This window comes from Pangasianodon hypophthalmus, chromosome 30 (assembly GCF_027358585.1).
Source record: "Pangasianodon hypophthalmus isolate fPanHyp1 chromosome 30, fPanHyp1.pri, whole genome shotgun sequence".
Taxonomy (NCBI): domain Eukaryota; kingdom Metazoa; phylum Chordata; class Actinopteri; order Siluriformes; family Pangasiidae; genus Pangasianodon; species Pangasianodon hypophthalmus.
Window position 1 is genome coordinate 4,187,659 of NC_069739.1, and position 8,137 is coordinate 4,195,795.

The window sequence follows — 8,137 nt, forward strand, 5'->3', positions numbered from 1 at the left end:
AATGTGAAAAAGAGACGAAGGGAAACTGGCTGGAGCTTCTCAAACTAATAAGGTCGGGTCGGCACGGCACCCACAGCTCCTCTCCTAGGAGGCCCTGGTGAGAGAGACAGACACAACAAACCCAACACCATACAAGCATGCAACATAGCAAACACTGCACACACAAGGTCAGTAATTACCACTACAAAATACCACACTGTGTTGCATGTTACCAGTACACACCAAAATAGTGTCCCCTCAGTGCAGCCCCCATCTGAAAGGAGCAGTAGTGAGGTGCAGATCCGGCCTTGTACAGAGAACCTATACAGAGACAAAAAGAGGAGAACAGCCAGCTCCCAACACAATGACCTGGCTTGGTCAAGGCAGGGTTACACTAGACCAAGGACCAAAAAAAAAAAGGACAAAGCCAAAGGCAAACAAAACAACCAACAAACAAACTAAAAAAAAAGACTTGTACACTGACAATAAAACAGTGGCTGGCCTGGTCCCTTTAAAAAGAAATAATACCACATTAATCCCCAATTTCATTCACCAGCACACATAAAACCAACATATACAAGAAGTATTGGCCTACTTTGCAAGAGTGTTCAATACTCCCCGCAGCACAATAACCCAGGAAGATAAAATGGGGCACTCCAGTGCTACAAATACAAGTACATAATCAACACATTTTAAATACCAATATAAAACAATTTAAAATGAAAAAATGAAATCACATAAGACAAACTACCAGAGTGTCTGCAGCCCAGCAACTCAATAGGAGGTCACAAGTCCTTCAAATGCCACGCAGTCACCTGTGTCCTTCATAAAGAGTGGAACACATTGTTCTAGCAGTCACCCTGATAAAGTTAAAACAGAACATGAGAATTCAGTTCCTATATCGATTAAAACACAGTCGAGTCACTCCATTACCTGTATGACGGGAGTCTAGTTGCAGTGGCAAATGGCAGCAGCAAGAGAGTATGAACTCCACAAGCCAAACTTTATAATCTCCTAATGTGTCATGTGACATGCCTCATGTGACCCAAGACAAGCAGCCACACAATGCAGATCACATGATCCCCACACTGATTATCAGTGCAGGTAACCACCAACAAGAAAACACAGATCCCCACAGTAAGGATCAATACACTACATTCACTTCTGTTCATTTAAGATGAAGTTTCATGATGTTCTCCTGATCTCCTAACATCTGCAGGAAAAGAACTGTGTCTTGAAACTATTCCTTATAAATTATATATACAATCTATAAAATGATCCAGATGGTTAGTAAGTAAAGCCTTATTAAATAAGAGCTTTCTGTCAGAGCTTTATTAATCCCTGTCTGTGTCCTGGGTTCATGTAGAACGCTGAGTCTCCTCCATCATGATTGGTGTTCTGGTTGTTCCTGCCTCGCCCCCCTACAGTTTCCTCTTGCTCTCTCACTGGCTGTTACTCATCGAGGTTCTTACAGCGTCGTACATGCACTTACTACAAGATTTAGTACCAATCATTTTAAAGTTGCTTGAAACACTGGAGTGTGTACACTGTTCACAGAATGGGTGGATGATGTCACTAAACTGCTTACCCGTGTGGTGTGTTCACACTGTCACTTCCTTCACCAGCAGTTGGCCTCTTTGGTGGTGTGTCAGCCGTGTTGTAGCTTTTAGATCTTTGTCCTACATATATATTTTTGCTTCTGAAAGTTAAATTCAATGTAAATGTCAAATCCAACTCCTGATATACTGCGATTAAATTCCTGCTGAAACTTCATACATTTTGTTTTCAGTTAAAAGTGCATGTGAGCATTGTGTAGTTTGTGTTCTGTGGATTAACACTTGACCATGGGTGTGACGTATGATGAGAGCCTTTTACCTTCAAACTGACAACACTCAATAATCTCTTTCATTTGTATAAATTTGAGAAATGTTTGCTTTTTCCTCCTGTTATTGCCTGCGTCACAAGCCTCTAAACATTTTTGTCTGTCAGAGTAGAAACGTCATTTGAGGAAACCACAGGGCTATAACTGTGTGCTGTGCACTTGTCACCATATTGCAAGATTATTTGACAGTAGTTGTGCATGATGCTGTGTGTTTCTCTGTTAAAAGCGTTTAAAATAGCATTTAAAATAAAGTACAATTGCTCACCTCTTTCTCTTTGACTGGCCAGTTGTGGATATTAGAGAGTTATCAAAATTTGTGACTAATGGAAATTAGCAAGTTGGGAATATTAATGATTTGTGGACATTAGTGTGTTGTGCACTTTAGTGTGTTGTGGACATCAGTGAGTTGAGGACATTAATGAGTTGTTGACATTAGTGTGTTTTGGACATTCTTCTGTTGCGGACATTAATGAGTAGTGGATATCAGTGTGTTGTGGACATTGGTGTGTTGTAGACATTATTGAGTTGTGGACATGTGTGTTGTGTACATTATTGAGTTGTGGACACTAGCATCTTGTGGACATTAGTGAGTTGTCGACATTAATAAATTGTGGACGTAAGTCTCTTGTGTATATTAGTCGTTTGTGGAAATTAGTGTGTTGTGGACATTAGTGTAATGTGGGGAGTCGACAATGGAGTTGGGGATCCAAGTGCAAGGCTTTATTAACAAATCTGGTCAAAACAGGCAGGGTCGAGCACCAGCAAACAGTATAATCCAAGGCAGAGACAAAAGAGTAATCCAGTACACAGGCAATGGTCAGGGCAGGCAGCAAACAATCAAAAACAAGGAAAACAGTCCAAGGGTCAAAACACAGGTAAACATGGAAATAGGGAAACATGGAAACATGGAATGGCTATACACAAACACAATAATCAGCAACCTAGGAGCAGGTGTGAGCAACAAAACCAACCAATGAGAACATGACACATGAAACCAAGGAACCAATCAGAATAGACACACAAACAAGGGTAGCACGAGACACAGGTGGAGCAAGGAACACATGGGAAATGGAGTTCTGAGAACAATGGCAAGAGTCAGGGGTGGAGTGCCCTCTAGTGGAGTCCATGGGCACTCCAGCTGGTGATCGTAACAGTGAGTAAAGCAGTAAAGCTTAAATTTAGTCTTAGATCATGTGGAGCGTCCACCAGACTACTTCCTGTGAATGAGCCGTTGCTATAGAAACGATAATGTATTAGAACAAACACATTAATATAAACCTGTGATGTGCAGCTGCTCTACTGTCAGAGCTAGAAAATGATTAAGCACCGATGATGAATCTGACCAATCAGAATGGAGAATTAAACCCCCATGTGTCCTTTTCAACTTCTCTTCTGTTCCACACAGAGACTCCCACAAACCCGGATCCTCACCACACCACCATCATCATCTGTACTGCTGTTGGGGTTCTGCTGCTGCTGATACTCGGAGGAGTCATGTACCGGAAACACAGAGGTATACACACACACACACACACACACACACACACACACACAGATTTCTGCAGTCTCACTCTGTCTGGTTTCATTCTGTAGGACAGAGACGAAGACAGACAGAGATCGGTGATGGACAAACAGGACAGAGGACACAGAAGACGCAGGTGAATACATACATCCATATGGTGTGTCTGTGTGTTTGTGTGTGTGTGTGTGTTTGTGTTTGTGTTTGGTCTAATGCAACATGTGTTTTTCTACAGAATGATTCTGATGTTCTGTACACAGCTATAAATCCACAAACGAAATGCAACAAAGCAGAAGAAAAGGTGTGTATCATTCTAAAAGTGTGTGTGTGTATGTGTGTGTGTGTGTGTGTAATAACAGGTTGTTTATGTTGTATTCCTGCAGGATGATGTGATGTACTCGACTGTAGTCCACAGTAACACTGTGAGCGCAGCACACACTCCAGAGGCATCAGGAGATACTACATTATATGCCAGCATCAAAACTAACTAACTAACACACACATACGCACACAGACACACAAAATCTTTGCACTATATTTGTGAGGTTTTTTTCACTGCTTTAACTGCAATTTCAACTGCTTTATAAAGTGTCTACAACCTAACATTTAAAAAAAAAAACAATATTTTACTATATCTAATAATTTACTATATTTGAAGAATAATAATACTTCTCTTTGCTCTTACATATTCAGCTTTAAATGTTTTTTTTGCCATTGCTATATTTTGCATTATCGTTAGATCTTTAAAGCAGCAGTTTGATCCACATCTCCAACTTCAAGCTCTCTGCTGAAACTGTGTATGCATCATGGGTTGTGTTTTAGGAAAACTTTTAGAGCTGAAGGAAGTCTGTCTCGGCGGAGGTGATTTCTGGGCCGTAAATTCAGACACCTAAAAGAATGAAACTGTAAAAATCCAATTTTCATGAATTATCTTTGAAATGATATGATTCTTTTAGGTCTATACATGCTTGTAAAAATGACAAAAGCTCACGGCTTTGGATAAAATAGACTTCCTTGGTGTTTTTAGCAGTAACTTTCTGTGCATGTTTATTTCTATTTCATAAATAATAAAAACTGAAAAGCTCACTGGGGACTGTCTTCTTATTCTGCATTTTCATACATAACACAGAGTCCTACAGAAAAAAATGAGCATTGTTAGTGAAATTTACACTAGTCGAGTCAGAGTCACTGTAACTAGCGATAAAATCTTTATTATTGTTGAAATATTCTATATTATTGATGAAAACTTCAGGTCCCCAGAGGACTAGTGGTTAGACCACAGCACTCTTACTGCCGTGGCCTGGGGTCGATTCCCAGCTCCTGGGGTTGTGTGCAACAGTGTGTGCTCAGTGCTCACAACCCTGGAAAAAAATTGGAGAGGGTTGTGTCAGGAAGGGCATCTGGTGTTCAAAAAAAATAGTACCAAATCAAATACCTGGACCACTGATCTGCTGTAGCGACCCCTAATGGGAGCAGCTGAAAGAGAAGCAACAACACTGATGAAAATTTTCACTAATGAAACATAGGTTTGGATTAAATCCATTTAATTCTCATGATCAGTCCAAGCAGGAAATAACTACAAGAACTCAATAAGAAATATAAAAACTTTGATGGTTAATGGTGGGTCGTGATTTCCATCACTGTAACATATAAAAACTGTTAGATCCCACTTTGAGAAGCAGCGCACTAGATCATTATCAGGTGATCAGTTGTACAGAGCTACAGCATGATACACAGAAAGAACAAACATCTCAAAATCTCATCCTGCTCTTTCACCTCACGTCTGCACAGAACCAAAACCCTACTTCTCCTCCAACTCCTGCTCGTGTGTGAGAGCTTTCTGTTCACCCAGCTCTCTCTCTCTCTCTCTCTCTCTCTCTCTCTCTCTCTCTCTCTCTCTCTCTCTCTCTCTCTCTCTCTCTCTCTCTCTCTCTCTCTCTCTCTCTCTCTCTCTCTCTCTCCACACTGATGCACACTGAACAGTCTGCTTCTAAATCTCTGCATGGGTTCTAATTGGTGCTCTTACAATCTCCTGCAACATGAAGTGCTTCGTCTTTACTGCATTAATCCATCAGCACATCAGTAAACAGACTCTGTGAACGTGTGCCGTGTTCTTCCTCCATCACCCACGTGCCCCAGTGGAGTCACGTCACCAGGTGTACTGATTTCACCCATCCATTTATTGTTGATTAGGAGATTGACTCGCATTATATGAATTATATCTCTATATTAAATCCTGCACTGGTGGTTATGTGAGGTCTCCTCTCTTCTGTACTTGAGCTCTGTGTGTTACTGTATCAGTGTCTTTGTGTCAATAAATTGGCCTTTATTATATCAGAATATTTTAGTAATGTAATAACACAAGACCATTTTAGTAAGTTGCTGAAAAAAAACTACATGCTAAACAGGTCTGGTTTTGTCCAGCGGATTTGGCAACCCTGGTTACGCACGGCTCTTCCTCTGAGTGTGTTTAAGAAGACGCTGTGGTTTTGGGAGAAACATTATAATTACAAACATTTCCGTCAAATATTTAAAAAAATATCCAATAGCATAGACCAGACAAATCACCACTCAGAGTTCAGCTCTTTAATGACCATCCTCCAGTAAATCTCTCTCTACTCATATCACACCTGACTGTTTCTGTTCCGTGTTCTGCCCCTCGTCTGTGTTTGTGTTTATGATCATGGATTATCTGAGGTTGTGCCTGGAACCTATCACAGGGAACTCAGGGCACAAGGCAGGGGGCACCTTGGGTGGGGTGCCAACCCATCGCAGGGCACAATCTCACACACGTTCACACACTACGGACAATTTAGAAATGCCAATCAGCCTACGACGCATGTCTTTGGACTGGGGGAGGAAACCCAACCCCAAAGGTGCGAGACAAACATGCTAACCACTAAGCCAACGTGCCCCATTCTATCAAACTCTTCTCTACTTTTACACTTTCCATCACTGTTTCCTTTAAAAAGCGTAACATTCCGTGTAACACGTAAACAGTGTTAAGGTAATGTTCTGACTGTTTCTTCAGTTTCTTCTTACTGTCCAAAAAAATTCTGCTAGACGGATTGGTGACTCTAAATCAGCTCGAGCTGTTAATGAGTCTGTGAACGTGTGTGTGCATGACAGATGGACTGCCCTCCCATTCAGGGTGTATTCGCACCTTATTCCCTGTGTTCTTGGGATAGACTCTGGATCCACCCCAAACCTGACCAGGATAAAGCTCTTACTGAGAGTGAAGTGAAGAGCAGAGGTTACACTAGCGTCGCGAGACGCTATGGGGAAAACTCCTTTTTCTCCGATGACTGAAGCCTTTACAATCATGCAGTGAAACTGCACGGCCATTGGTTCGTGCAGTGCAATAAAGCGAACCAATGGCTCGGCAGCGGAACTGCACGCGCCTATGGCAAGGAAGCCTGCCAGGATGGGAGGAGCCATCTGGCTATATAAGTGGGCATTGTGCCATAGGATCTCAGGTCAATTCGACTGAAGCGACGACTCTGAGAGTGCAACGTCATGGCACGGCCTGCAACGCAGTACTCGTTCCCGTATCTCAGGGAACCGAGGTTACATTAGTAACCCAGTACGTACTTAGGCAGAAAGGATCCGAGCCTGTAAGGCCAAAACGTCCAGGCTATAAAACCTGGCGAACGTGGACGGCGAGGCCCAGCCCGCCGCCGCACAAATGTCTGCCATGGACACCCCGCTAGACCATGCCCAAGACGAGGCTACGCCCCGAGTGGAGTGGGCTCTAACTCCTATGGGGCTATGGAGGCCCAGGGAGGAGTAGCATCAACTAGCCATCGAGAAATTCTCTGCTTTGTGACCAGAGACCCTTTGGTGCGGCCGTCAAAGAACACAAAAAGTTGTTCCGACTGCCTGAATGGAGCGGAATGCTCTATGTAAATTCTCAGTGCCCTGAAAGGGCAGAGAAGGCTCAACTCCGGGTCTTCCTCTGATGGAGGAAGCGCCGAAAGAGTGATACCCTGTGCTCTAAACGGGGTGTAGAGCACCTTAGGAACGTAACCATGCCTTGGCTTCAGGACGACCTTGGAGTCGTTAGGCCCAAACTCGAGGCAGGCAGGACTCACCGAGAGAGCCTGTAAGTCACCTACTCGTTTGACCGATGCTAACGCCAGTAACAGGGCGGTCTTTAACGATAAGGATTTTAGGTCTACAGACTGTAGCGGCTCGAAAGGGGACCCCTTGAGGGCCCTCAGTACCATGGGTAGGTCCCACACAGGGACGGTAGGGGGCCGGGGTGGATTAAGCCTCCTTGAACCCCTCAGAAAACGAACAACTAGGTTGTTCCGACCCACAGACTGTCCTACTATAGGAGCATGAGAAGCTGCTATAGCTGCCACATAGACCTTGAGCGTGGAAGGGGAGCGGCCCTTGTCCAACAGCTCTTGTAGGAAGGACAATATCACTGATATGTCGCAAGAAATAGAATCTTCGCCACGGGTTGCGCACCAGGCAGAGAAGGCCGACCATTTAAGGGCATAGAAGCGTCTCGTGGACGGGGCTCTCGTCTGTGATATAGTATTTTGGACACTTTCAGGGAGATCTACTGATTCCCGTCGAGAGCTCAAAGATGTAATGCCCACAACTCGGGTTGGGGGTGCCAAATTGTCCTGCGGCAGCCCCATGGCAGCCCCATGGGGGCTACGGCAGCCCCATGGCCCATTCCCCTAAGCAGCTGAGATAGCTCTGAGAACCAAAGTTGGTTTCTCCAGAGCGGGGCCACTAGGAGGACT

The 8,137-nt window shown here is 43.7% G+C and overlaps 1 long non-coding RNA gene across 1 annotated transcript; it reads right to left on the reverse strand.

Moving 5' to 3' along the window:
- Window positions 1-358: 358 nt before the first annotated feature.
- On the reverse strand, window positions 359-1,044 carry LOC128317892 (uncharacterized). Its single transcript, XR_008301313.1, has 3 exons — window positions 913-1,044; window positions 731-839; window positions 359-641 (listed from the first exon to the last, which is right to left on the reverse strand). It is a non-coding gene; the product is annotated as an uncharacterized LOC128317892 (long non-coding RNA).
- Window positions 1,045-8,137: the final 7,093 nt, after the last annotated feature.